Below are 14458 nucleotides of genomic sequence, written 5' to 3' on the forward strand. Positions count from 1 at the left end.
TTGTAAATTTTGTTGGAAAAATGAAAAATTGCTGATGAACTTTGACCCCTTCTAACTTCCTAACGGAAAAAAATTTTGTTTCGAAAATTGCGCTGGTGTAAAGTAGACAAGTGGGAAATGTTACGTAGTAACTATTTTGTGTGACATATCTCACAGATTTATGGGCATAAAATTTCAAATTTTGAAAATTGCGAAATTTTCAAAATGTTCGCCAAATTTCCAAACTTTTCACACATAAACGCAAAAAATATCGGCCTAAATTTACCATTGACATGAAGTACAATATGTCACGAAAAAACAATCTCAGAATCGCCAGGATCCGTTGAAGCGTTCCAGAGTTATAACCTGTCAAAGTGACACTGGTCAGAATTGCAAAAAATGGCCGGGTCTTTAAGGTGAAAACAGGCTGGGGGCTGAAGGGGTTAAACAACTGCAGATTGGTACATATTTGATCATCAGATGTCATTTAATAGCCTCTTTAGACAGGCAGACCAGATAATAATATGGGCACAGAGTGATCAATAATACATAGTTCAGTATGTATAGGCTGGCATTAATCTCAGCAGCACAGGTCTTGTTTGCACAGGATGATGTGAGGTCAAGAATGATGATCTTTTGGGCAAATCAAAACATTGTTTCACCCGACAAGTGATCAACTTGTTCCCAATGATAGTGCAGTATAAATGCACCTTTGCATTGGTAACCAATCTGACAGAAATTGGTTGAATGGGAAATTTCTTTTCTAAAGGGGGCTTTACACGCTGCGACATCGCTAATGCGGAGTCGTTGGGGTCACGGAATTTGTGACGCACATCCGGCCGCATTAGCGATGTTGCTGCGTGTGACACCGATGAGCGATTTTGCATCATTGCAAAAACGTGCAAAATCGCTCATCGGTGACATGGGGGTCCATTCTCGATTATCGTTACTGCAGCAGTAACGATGTAGTTCGTCGCTCCTGCGGCAGCACACATCGGTATTTGTGATGCCACAGGAACGAGGAAGCTCTCCTTACCTGCCTCCCGGCCGCTATGCGGAAGGAAGGAGGTGGGCGGGATGTTATGTCCCGCTCATCTCCGCCCCTCCGCTGCTATTGGGCGGCCGCTCCGTGACGTCGCTGTGACGCCGCACGGACCGCCCCCTTAGAAAGGAGGCGGTTCGCCGGTCACAGCGACGTCACCGGGCAGGTAAGTATGTGTGACGGGTCTGGGCGATGTTGTGCGGCACGGGCAGCGATTTGCCCGTGTCGCGCCACAGATGGGGGCGGGTACCCACACTAGCGATATCGGGACCGATATCGCAGTGTGTAAAGTAGCCTTAACTCTTTTCCCTATAACCAGTTTCATATTTGATTGTTTTACAATTGACACACCTTCAATACAGTGGGTGCAGCAACATGATGGCCACAGACCCTGAAAAATCCTCACCTTTCTGTTTCCATAAACATTGTATTTTTTTAAAGGTATGAGTCTTAAACATACAAATGTGTACTATAGAACAAATAACTGGGTACTTGGCTAAATGTAAAAGTCTAAGGGGACAATTTATCAAAGTGTTTCCACCAGAAAACATGCACAAAACACTTTGAAAGTCCCCAAATTTTTGCACAACTCCCAAACTGTTGTGAATTTTTGCATTTCTATCTCCAGCTTGAAGCAGCTTCGCCAAAATGGGAGGAACTGGGGAGGAGCCGGGGCAGGAAAGGGTGTAGCTATGCTTACGCGTCAAATTTATTAAAATGTTTCTCCAGGTCTAGACTAATAAGATGCACTAAACTCATGAAGTGTCGTGCGCCTGTTAATGAATTTGGCACATTGTATTCTTAAAACTAGCCTTAATGAATCGAGCCTAAAATGTTGCCTTAGCCCCACAGTGTAAGTAACCCCCAGTTGTCTGAATTATTGTGGGGTATAGTACTCAGGCTTCTATAGGTGTTCATGGAATAGCCAGTCTATATGTCATATATATTTACGTTAGGAAACCTACTTCAAAAATGTTTTTGTAGTATTATGATATCTGTAAAGCGCTGTGGAATTAATGGCGCTGTAGAAGTGATTAAATAAAAAATAAAAATAGCAGAAAATAAAACATAAAAACTGATGAAAAAAAGCATGATAGAAATATAATTTAGTAAGATGCGGCAAGCAGAAAATGTAATTATCCAGGGACATAAGAACAATTTCATGGAAATTAAAAACATACAAGCGATAACAAAGGGATAACTGTGAAATTGTTAGCTTACCGATCCTCCTCAGCAGCAGATATGGGTATCAGTAAAATGTGGCTGTCAGTGGTAAAATGACCCATCTGCCAACAAAACAACAAACCCACATAATAGATCAATACTCTTCAGTATTATATAAATCTAATCCTTCTCTTCACATTTTGGCTCAAATCAACAGCGCTCGATAAAAACAATACTTACTCATCACAGTGGTAAAGACCTGTCTGGACAAAGAAGAAATTCTATCAAACCTACGAATAAACCTCCTGCTCCGCAGACAATACAGCCTGTAGATATCTGAAGTTGCAAGGGAAGAATAGAAATCTATCACGCTAGGGATTAAGAATCAGTCTTTCAGCTCTCATCGTAATCCTAAACTATAAAATATGATGCATGCAATGGAAACTAAACAAATGGCTTTACATTACAAGTGACTCTTTACCAGGGTCACAATGTGAAGCTCCAGGTTCTCAATACAAAATCTGTTATATGCAACTACCGTGTTTTTCCAAAAATAAGACCTCCCACAAAAATAAGCCCTAGCAGGAATTTTCACCATTTTTGGTGTAAGACTTAAATATATGCCCTACCCCAAAAATAAGCTTAAGTCGCGTTAGGGATGATCGAATACCCTAAGGGATGATCGAATACCGCAAATATTCGGCTTTGCGAATATTTTCTAAATAGGTCGCCGCTATTCGCGAATATTCGATGCGCCATGTAAGTCTATGAGAAACACGAATAACAACTCACACATCAGATCACACACCCACACATATCAGATCACACTCAGATCGCACACACAATAACACATCAGATTATATACACACAAACATCAGTTCACACGCACAATCACATAGATCGCACACAGACACACACTCATATTTAGACACACATCAGATCATAGACACATTCAGACATCAGATCGCACACACAAATTCACCACATCAGGCGATACTGATTGCTTCTGGACGGCAGAGAATCCTGGGATGCAGTGCAGTGAAATGTATAGAGGACCTGGGGTAGAACACATCGATCCTCCACGCATTCCACTGCACTGCGTCCCATCTTCCCCTGCTGGCAATCAATCGGAATAGTCAAATGTGGTGAGTGTGTATGTGTGATCCGATGTCTGATTGTGTGTGTGATCTGATGTGTGTGCAATCTGATATTTGTGTGTGTGTGCTTGTGCATGATCTGATGTGTGATTGTGTGTGTGATATAATATGTGTGTGTATGAGTATGAGTATGTGTCTGCGATCTGATGTGTGAGTGTGTCGGCCAGAAGCCAGGGAGGACTGCATGGAGCATAGCTGCTAGGAGTGCCTGCCGAAGATCGCAGGAGGACCTGGAAGCGATGCAGATGTCCAGAGTCTGGTAAGCATGATTTTCCTGGAAAATGGGGGTCAGTTTTCTTGGGAGGGTAAACTTACTCCCAAATGTGTTTCACCAGAAATAAGACCTACCCGAAAATAAGCCCTAGTGCATATTTTGGCGCAAAAAAAGTATAAGACAGTGTCTTATTTTTGGAAAAACACGGTATCATGATATATTTATAACACAGGTCTCACGTACATTTTAGGACACCAAGACCCACTGGTGGACACAGACAGATAAGGGCCCCTGTGCAAGAACAATATAAGAGCCCTTTGTAGTCAAAGAACTGATCATAATGCTCAATTCACATTTTTTTGGGGGGTAAAAATGGGCCCACTCCCCTTTTGAGCCCCTGTACGGCTACACAAGTTGCACCAATGATATGTCCACCGATGCCAAGACACTTTAAGAAGTTGTGCCATCATTTACAGTATCTGTCTTGGGTCGGACAACTGTTATTTTTCCACATCCATTGCAGGTAGATTGTAGTATTGTACAATCAAATTATTAGGTACCTATGTATTGCATTGTCCTCCAGCTTAGAACTAGCTTATATATGTATCTGACTATAAAAAGGCAACAAATCACCTCCAAACTCTATTCATCTGCCAATATATTGGTAATCTGAAGGTAAATAACAGTTTAATCATGTTTTGTTGGCTGTGTAACTGGAGGCATGGCTATAGGGAGAAAATGACATTTTATTCTCCCAGCAGCATCTCTTCCAGTAACACAATAGTAACACATTTTTGGAACTGACAGGTTCCCTTTAAGAGGAATGTCCCATTGGATCACTAGACATGAAATAATATGCAGTCTGAGATTATGGCTGGAGGAAAACCTTAGGGCTTATATTTACAAAAAGTATGTGTCCTAATAGACTATTTCCTGTATAACTGGCAAAAGAAATGAGACAGAAATGTTGGCATAGTGTAAACATTGTAATGTGATAACTCTGAATAGCTCATGATGTCACGCTGTTTCCGGACTGCACCCTAGCTAGGCATTTCATATGTTGTCCTCACATACCTGACATGCTCAGGCACAATTACATCTCTTAGTATTAATATGTGAACAGGTGCCCAGCGGGCAGTCCTTGTAAAGCCAGCACAATACCCTTCTCAGTTATTATATAAAGCTCTTTTTCACCGTGGTTTGACGGTGAAAAAGAGCGTGGGTGCAATCCTCTATATCTCCTGGCAGATGTGTTGTGTAGGACAGGTGCTGGAAAATGAATGTTCTTTTCTGGTCGACGCGCATGACAAACTGGTTCAAGTGGAAAACCCTTTTGTATTTCTTGCATCCTTCCAGCAGGATGATGATACTCATATTGTGCTGTAATAATCTTCCATTCATATTTGCTCTCTGCCTGAAGACACCAGCTGAGGAAGCTTTGCTATTTAGTCCCTGTAAAGGTGGATTGAAGCGCCTAAACTCCCTTTAGAAGTTGTAAAGTGTAAATACGCTTACAGATTTATTTATTTTTTTAATATATTGCTACCTGTAAATCCATAGGGGTTAAGGTCCAGAGACCCCCCACTGATTACTCAAACCACAGAGCAGAAATGCTCAGCTCCCGTATAAATGTGGGCAGAGTGGACTCCTAGGGCCCAATTCATTATTGCATTTGCTCATGTATTTTGTCGAGTTTTGAGCCTTTTTTTGTTTGTGCCATCTTTGAAGCCTATTTTCTATGTACTGTATTTCGTCTGGGTTTTTATTTTTGTTTCAGTGTGGCCAGATTTTTGGGTTTCCAGATATTTTAGCCTGATTCATCATTTGCAGGTTTTCAAAAAGTCACAAATTTTGCTGCAAATGTTCTCCCATTTTTGTGCCATTTTGCAAAATGTGGATTAAAATGTTGCAAAGCAAACCAAGAAAAAAGTGCAGACCATTTTTTACTTTGTGCACTGAACATCACAGGACATAAAAAGAAAAGTAACTTACAAAAAACTGCAAATGATGAATGACTTCCACCAATTACTCAAATCACAGGGCAAAAACTCTCAGCTCCTGTTTAAGGGTGGAGTCACATCTGCATATAAAATATATGTCCGTTGTTTCTCCTGAAGTGTCTTGGAGTGGGATGCAAGTGTCATTCCGTATGTCATGTGAGTGCTATACAAGTGGATTTTTTCCTGACACCTAGTCTCCGTGTGTCATCCATGTGCTTTCTGTGTGACGTCCATGTGACATGTTTTTAACATGGAGTTTTATACGCTGTCAATTATATGGGGTCCCCCTTATTTTTGTTAGCCAGCTAAGGTGAAGCAGACAGCTGCAGCCTGCAGACCACAGCTGGCAGCTTTATCTTGGCTGGTAATCCAAAACAAAGGGCACCCCACGCTGTTATTTTAAATTATTTATTTAAAGTTAAATAAATAATAAAAAAAAGTGGTGTCTTCACCAAATTGTATTACCAGCCAAGGTAAAGCAGACAGCTGTGGTCTGGTATTCTCAGACTGGGGAGTACCATGGTTATTGGACCTTCCCCAGCCTAAAAATAACAGGTCACAGCTGCACTAGAAGTGGCGCATCCATTAGATGCCCTGGTGAGGTCGTAAAGGGGTAATAAATGGCATTGATGTTAGCTGTGAATTGCTAACTGACATCAAGCCCTGGTATTAGTAATGGGTGTACATCTATCAGATACCCCCATTACTAATTCAGTCGTTGAACAAAGAAAAATAAATTTTATTTGGATAAACACCCCCCCCCGACTACAGCCCTCGTTCACTAATTTTATACAAATTTTTTACAAAAATGTCCAATGTAATCCGCAGCGACTAGCAAGGTCCCACGATGATTACTAAAATTGCACCTGAAAGACATCAAAGCAAAAAATTATTAAAGAAATAAAAACAAGAGACACCCTCATTCACCAATTTATTCCCAATCCCCAATCCGGGTTGGCGTACTCCAATAAAGGGGTCCCACGACGATCCATACTCACTGTCCCAGTCAATAAAGAACAGAATGTTCCCCATTGGCTGGGAGAGTAGTGCCTGCATGCACACCCTGCTGTGAGAAGCAGTGTGATGACCTGAGATAACCTCATGAGGTCAGCCCAGGTCACAGTAGGGGCTCACACAGCAGTGTGTGAGCAGTCGTGGGCGTTGTCATGAGGTTAGCTCAGTTCATTACCTGAGGCAATAAACTCCGCTGATCTTGTGACATCACCACTTGTCACTGAGTTCCATATTACCGCGGCGTTGAAACGCCAAGTATCGCAAGAGCCCGCAATGTCACAGTTCGTCACAGCCACGGGCCGCCCGCGATACTTGAAGCGAGACCAGTCATTGAACTCAGTGACAAGCGCTGACATCACTAGTTCAGCAGAGTTCATTGCCACAGGTAATAAACTGAGCTAACCTAATGACTGGCTACATTATCACTTTCATGTACAATAAATTTTATTATAAAAAGCATTTCAGAATGGTTATACTTTTATAAAACCAGCAGGGGACTGTATGTCTTGCTTGACACTAGGTCCTTGGTGGCTTCTTTCCGCCCAGCTCTCCATGAATTATAATTCTCATCTCATGGGCACACATAGGTAGAGACCTGTCAATTATACGGTAGGGGCCGTTAGAAGCCGCAGGGAACCAGCTTTAGATTAGTCATCTGAGGCTCATAATTACAGGCTATATCATCAAAGTAAGTCTCTTCTGAAACTCATATGTAGGAGGTGGTCACTAGAGTTGAGCGATGTTCGAGGTTCGCCAATTTCATGTTCAAGTGATTTTGGGGGTGCTCGAACTCAAGCTTTTTGCTAAAAGCTCGACAGTTCGAGTTAGGTTCGAGAACAGTTCGAGCACCAAAAACGTGGCTTTTCACAGTAAGGCTATGTGCACACGTTGCTATCTGCATGCGTCCTGCATCCCCAGCACAATCCCTCTCTCTTTCCTACTCACAGATCACGGGCGCTTCACTGCACGTCTGTCACAGATCTGCAGTGTCTTTTCCTCTTTAGAAAATGGCTGCTGCTTCATTAGTCAATCAGGTATTCCGTGCTTTCCCCACCCATCGGCGCCCATAATTGGTTGCAGTCAGACATGTCCCCAAGCTGAGTGACAGCTGTCTCACTATAATAATAAAAAAAAAAAAATGCGGTTCCCCAATATTTGATACCAGCCAGGATAAAGCCACATGGCTGGAGGCTGGTATTGTCAGGATGGAGAGCACCACGTTATCGGGAGCCCACTACCCTAACAATATCAGCATGCAGCCGCCCGGAATCGCCGCATCCATTAGATTCGACAGTCCTGGGACTCCACCCAGCTCATCCCGAATTGCCCTGGTGCGGTGGCAATCGGGGTAATAATGAGTTTAATCATGCCAGGCGTCTCCCCGAGACACCTTCTATGATTAAACTGAGAGTGAAAGTAAAGAAACACACACACAGCGAAAAATCCTTTATTTGGAATAAAAGACGAAAAACACTCTCATTTACCTCTTTATTAATCCCCAAATACCCCTCCAGGTCCGACATAATCCACACGACACTGTCAGCTCGGCTACATGAAGCTGCAGCAGCACCGTAGAACACGATCGCGCTGTATCAGCTCCACGTAGCAATGAAGTGAATCGCGCTGTCAGCAGAGACTTCAGCAAGCAGAAGTCAAGATTACCAAATCTGCCTATCTTTATTGTTAGAGGCAGTAGACTAGTGGATAGAGCGCTCACCATAACTTCAGGTGTTCCGGTCCCGGTAAAGATTTTAATTATTTTTTTTTATTTTTTATTTTTAATTTTAAATTCTAATTATATATTTATAATTATAATTTAATTTAATTATGCACTGAGGGGAGGAGCCAGACATCAGCTGTGAGCCGCGGGACACACCTCTCAAATTGGAGCAGTTCACGGAATGAGGCTGCATTGCTCTCTCCTCTCTCTCCTCTCTCTCTTCTCTCTTTCTCTCTCCCTCTTTCTCTCTCTCTCTCTTTCTCTATCTCCCAAGGAGAGGGAAGAAAGTGTTTCAGGGAGGACTGAGAAAGCATACTACAGACAAGGAGAGGGAAGAAAGTGTTTCAGGGAGAGCAGAGAAAACATACTATGGACAAGGAGAGGGAAGAAAGTGTTTCACGGAGGGCTGAAAAAGCATACTACAGACAAGGAGAGGGAAGAAAGTGTTTCAGGGAGAGCAGAGAAAATATACTATACACAGGGAGAGGTAAAAAAGTGTTTCAGGGAGGGCAGAGAAAATATACTATACACAAGGAGAGGTAAGAAAGTGTTTCAGGGAGGGCAGAGAAAACATACTATGGACACGGAGAGGGAAGAATGTGTTTCAGGGAGGGCAAAGAAAACATACTATGGACAAGGAGAGGGAAGAGAGTGTTTCAGGGAGGGCAGAGAAAATATACTATACACAAGGAGAGGTAAGAAAGTGTTTCAGGGAGGGCAGAGAAAACATACTATATTATAATATAATTATTATTTATTTATAATTATAATTTAATTTAATTATGCACTGAGGGGAGGAGCCGGACATCAGCTGTGAGCTGCGGGACAAACCTCTAAAATCGGAGCAGTTCACAGAATGAGGCTGCATTGCTCTCTCCTCTCTCCCTTCTCTCTCTTCTCTCGCTCTCTTTCTCTCTCTCCTCTCTCTTCTCTCTCTCTCTTTCTCTTCTCTCTCTCTCCTCTCTCTCCTCTCTCTTCTTTCTCTCTCTGTTCTCTCTCTCTCTTCTCTCTCTTCTTTCTCTCTCTCCTCTCTTTCTTCTCTCTCTCTCAGAACTGGCGATGATCAGCTGATGCGGTCACCTGACGGAATCAGCTGACACTATAAGTCGAGCAGTGAGGCCGGCTTTTTACCTCCCGGCCGGCTAAACTATCAGCTGATGCTGTCGGAGAGGAGTCAGCACTGAAGTGTGTAGGTTTTTTTTTGTATCAGCTGATTGTATAAAAGCTGTTTATATACTCAGCTGCTGTGTCATGTGATTCAGGCCCTTGAACCTGACACATCATCTGATCGCTTTGCCTTCCAGCAAACCGATCAGATGATATTGGATCTGGATTGGATGGCGTGGGACCCTTGACCCAGGATTACTGAGGAGGGGGGTTCTTTATTTCAATAAAGATGGAGTCACTAATTGTGTTGTGTTTTATTTCTAATAAAAATATTTTTCTGTGTGTTGTGTTTTTTTTATCTGTACTAGAAATTCATGGTGGCCATGTCTAATATTGGTGTGACACCATGAATTTCAGGCTTAGGGCCAGTTGATAATATACAGCTAGCCCTAACCCCATTATTACCCAGTGAGCCACCCGTCACTAGAGCAGCTGGAGGAGAGTTGGATACAGCGCCAGAAGATGGCGCTTCTATGAAAGCGCCATTTTCTGGGACGGCTGCGGACTGCAATTCGCAGCAGGGGTGCCCAGAAAGCTTGGGCACCCTGAGCTGCGGATTCCAATCCCTAGCTGCCTAGTTGTACCTGGCTGGACACAAAAATTGGGCGAAGCCCACGTCATTTTTTTTTTAATTATTTCATGAAATTCATGAAATAATTAAAAAAAAAAGAAAGGGCTTCCCTATATTTTTGGTTCCCAGCCGGGTACAAATAGGCAGCTGGGGGTTGGGGGCAGGCCGTAGCTGCCTGCTGTACCTGGCTAGCATACGAAAACATGGCGAAGCCTACGTAATTTTTTGGGGGGGGCAAAAAACGCCTGCATACAGTCCTGGATGGAGTATGCTGAGCTTTGTAGTTCTGCAGCTGCTGTCTGTCTGTATGAAGGAGAGCAGACAGCAGCTGCAGAACTACAAGGCTCAGCATACTCCATCCAGAACTGTATGCAGGAGTTTTTTGCCCACCAAAGAAAAGACGTACAGGTTAGCCAAGCTTTCTGGGCATCTCTGCTACAAATTGCAGTCAGCAGCCGCCCCAGAAAATGGTGCTTTCATAGAAGCGCCATCATCTGGCGCTGTATCCAACTCTTCCAGCTGCCCTGATGCCGGATGGCTTGCTGGGTAATTATGAGTTATTACTAGCTTTGTTTTACTAGCTAGTATTAAGTCAGAGATTTTTAATGTCAGGCAAGTTTGACCCGGCAATTGAGAATCTTAAATAAAGGGTTAAAAAAACACACCACACAGAGAAAAAATACTTTAATAGAAATACACAGACACATTAGAGACTCCATGTTTATTACTCCCTTTCATCCCTCCACGATCCTGGTCTTCTGTCTTCTTTCTCCTTCAACCCATGCAGCTCTGCTACATCAGACAGCACTGCATGGGGGAAGACGCTGCTGCTTCCCGTGCAGTCTATATCACTCAGTGAGTGAGCAGCAGCTGCGTGCTGTAAGCGGTGACGTCACCGGTGACAGGTGCGTTGCTATAGCAACGGTGATCTCCGTTATTGACCGGCTGTGGTAGCCGGTGAATAAGGGAACAGGGAAGCAGAGCGGGGAGCCGACCATGTGCCAGAGCATCTCGCCGGTAAACAGGGATGCACAAACGAGCACAGCGTACCGGAGAGATGCACTGACAGGACCTATCAATAACGTCTAGCCATGTGACCAGTCTGTAGCCAATGAGATAATAGACACATGACTGGTCACATGCTTTTTTGACGTCACGGAAGGTCCTATCATCAGTGCTGGTTACTAGGAGGACGCACCGATTATTGGAAGGAAAAGCGTCGGGAGACAGACTGCAGGACGCGTCACGGGGACAGGTAAGTGTTATGGCAATGTTTATTAACTGTATGTGTACATTTATAATGTGTTTTTATGTGTTTGTGTTTGCCTGCCATTGGTTTCAATGGGGCTCGAGAGGTTCGTCGAGCCGTTCGCCGAACCGAACTCGAACGCGGCCACCGTTCGACGAACCGAACCGAACTCGAGCCTCTAGAGGCTCGCTCATGTCTAGTGGTCACGTTTACTCCCACCCCCATAGAATTATGCTGTCCCACTCCAAAGAATGAGTTTTATTCTAAGTAGATTACCATTGTCGTAGAATATTATAATGTACTAGAAATAGGCCCGATGCTGTCATATTGGGAGTGCGGTGAAATGAACATCTGTCTTTGCTTAGTGGTACTGACAGGAGCAGTGTACATGTGTCACACTGTTTGCGCTTTCCAATATATCTGTTGTATGTCATCCCTTTGCATTTGTGTATTGTATGTGTTGTTGTCTTCCTTGTTGTGTGCTGTATTTTGGTATCTGGTGTTGTGTTTCTTGAGCTGTGTTCACTATGTGGTGTCTCCCCTGTGTGCTGTGTGTGTGTTTACACTATATGGTCTCTTGTAAGCTGTTGTGATTATAATTGGAGGTGTTATGACAGCATATACCTAGTTATTTGATAAAATTTACATTTTAATAATATACAGTATATTAAAAACCCAACTCAAAACAAAGCACACATAAAAAATTGTTCCACAAGGTGAGGGTTGCCACAATATCATCAACTTTCGTCTAAATTCTATGGGGTTACCAACAAAGCGAGGGAGAGGAGGGTTTATCCGTCAAGTATTTTAGACAATTAAACATAGTAAAGAGGGGGAGGGGTTTTTTTTTTCAATCTTTTTTACCCTGATGAAATCTGTTCCTACCTATCAATGGAGTACATCCTTATTTTATCGATGCCCCATTCCTCGGTCATACCATTTTGATCCCTGAAGGTTACAACACTGAAGGAGGCTATTATGCCATATTAGTAATCTCCTGATGAACGCCATCTATTACTGGGATGGAGAGAAACGCATCGAGATCTTTGATATGAATAAGTAGAATGTCTCAAAGCACCTTTCATTCAGAAGCGACAGATAAGTGATAATTTAATTTAACCCTTATATATTCCCCCATATTGAAAAGGAGATCCCTGTGAATGGTGATAGGGAACCTAGGGTATACATGGGTGAGCCCCTGAGGAATGGGGGGATCGTTAAAATAAGGATGTACTCCATTGCTAAGTAGGGGCAAGCGAATTAAGGGACAGTTTTAGTGAATAAAAATATGTGCAAACTGATACCTTATTTGAAGACATATACGTAGCTCCTATTAATTAAGGTGTGGATTAATCTTGTGTGTACATCCTATATCTGTATGTCTATAGATAGCTATATATATATATATATATATATATAAAAATTAGGCATTAGTGTGCATTGAGACAATTAGTGATGGGTTGTTTATAAATTATTTTCCTAAGAGTTCTATTAGACAAGAAAATTCAGGAAGGAATGCAAAGGTGAGGAAAAGGGAAAGCCGCCGAAAAATGGGAGCATTGATAAAATAAGGATGTACTCCATTGATAGGTAGGAACAGATTTCATCAGGGTAAAAAAGATTGAAAAAAAAACCTCCCCCCCTCTTCACTATGTTGAATTGTCTAAAATACTTGACGGATAAACCCTCCTCTTCCTCGCTTTGTTGGTGACCCCATAGAATTTCTACGAAATTTAATGATATTGTGGCAAGCCTCACCTTGTGGAACAATTTTTTATGTGTGTTTTGTTTTGAGTTGAATAACTAGGTATATGCTGTCATAACGTTGAATATTGAATACCCATCCCAAAAAAAATAATTCTTTTCAATATAATTGGAGGTGGTACATTGTTTTGTACAGTTTGATGTGCGTGTGATTGTCCGTTCCCAAGTGACTCCTGAGCGAGACGTCTATGTTTATATGCATTGCTGTTGTCCAAACGATGGCGTTTTTGCTCAGGAGTCTCATTAGCACGGCGTTGTTGTTGACTTAGTGCCCGAGCCTTATTGTTTTCATGTTGTTTTTTGCATTTTTTTGGAGGAGTCATGTTGGCACTGCTGCGGGAGTCCAGGAGCAGTGATATGCACTGAAATGTGCAGGCGGGTATGTTGGCCTGTTAGGAGAAGTGAGGAAGCTTTCTTGTGTGTAAAACCAGCACTTCAGTAAGTGGCACTGTTAGATTCCTGAGTGACCTTAGGCAACCTTAGTGATGTTTGCGGGCTAACTCAGGAACTCTCGCGGTACTCGCGATCTACAGTGAGACTTCATAAGTGAGAGCGGTGCCAGCAGTGAGGGTATCTGAGGTCGGGCTTCTATGATCACTTTCTCCCGGCCGTGTGACAGCGGACGGGGAGGCCCCTGGAGTGACCTTAGTTAACCTTAGTCATGGCAGCAGGCTGACTTGGGAACTCTAGTGGTACTCCCTCTCTTCAAGAGGTTGTAGCAGACCTGGAATATCCACAGATATTTTTTGGGGCTAATTGGATGTGTTAAAGGCTGTGTGTATTTTTATTGTAAATAAACATAATGTGTATGTATTTTTCCCTCTCTCTCTCGTCAGTTACGCCATGTTTCGTCAGTGTCGCCATGTCTCATCAGTGCCGCCATGTCTCGTCGCTCGCCGAGTCCCCAGATCCGGCCCACCGCTCGAGCCACCGAGCAGCAGCCGCAGCAGCGCCGGACCCGAGCGTTAGCGAGCGCGCCGGCGGCGTCCTCCCCACCCGCGACACATACACTTCTGCAATAATACAGGCAGTGTCTAAATTTGTGTTGCCCATGATGCAGGCAGCATGAATCAGATAAGTGGTTCCCTTTAATTAGCAGTTTCAGGAGTCTGATTTCAAAACCACTGTGATTTACAAACTCATCCCTCCCTGTGCTCACATCAAGTGGTTCAAAAAAACATGATCTTTCGTCTGCAGCTCGTGAATAGAAAAATTCTGGCTATGATGCCCCATGTGCAGAAAGCAGGTGTTATGGGAAAGCGTTTTCACAGCAAGCATGTTTCTTTGCCCTGCATTTGCATTTCTTTTCGTGAATTTGCAGCTTTCGGATTTCAGCAATATATTACTTGTACCACAGGAGACAGTGACTAATATTAAAATCATTAAAAGCACCTAGTGGGGATGCAGGTATTATTGT

General features: G+C 43.0%; 1 long non-coding RNA gene across 1 annotated transcript in view; it reads right to left on the reverse strand.

The window, feature by feature from the left end:
- Positions 1 to 2506, reverse strand: part of LOC142310126 (uncharacterized) — a 34325-nt gene extending 31819 nt beyond the window's left edge. The window contains exons 1-2 of the long non-coding RNA XR_012754088.1: positions 2426 to 2506; positions 2243 to 2307 (exon numbers count right to left, since the gene is read on the reverse strand). This is a non-coding gene — a long non-coding RNA (uncharacterized LOC142310126). The remainder of the gene's footprint in view (positions 1 to 2242; positions 2308 to 2425) is intronic.
- Positions 2507 to 14458: the final 11952 nt, after the last annotated feature.

The sequence above is a fragment of the Anomaloglossus baeobatrachus genome, chromosome 5 (genome assembly GCF_048569485.1).
Source record: "Anomaloglossus baeobatrachus isolate aAnoBae1 chromosome 5, aAnoBae1.hap1, whole genome shotgun sequence".
NCBI lineage: Eukaryota > Metazoa > Chordata > Amphibia > Anura > Aromobatidae > Anomaloglossus > Anomaloglossus baeobatrachus.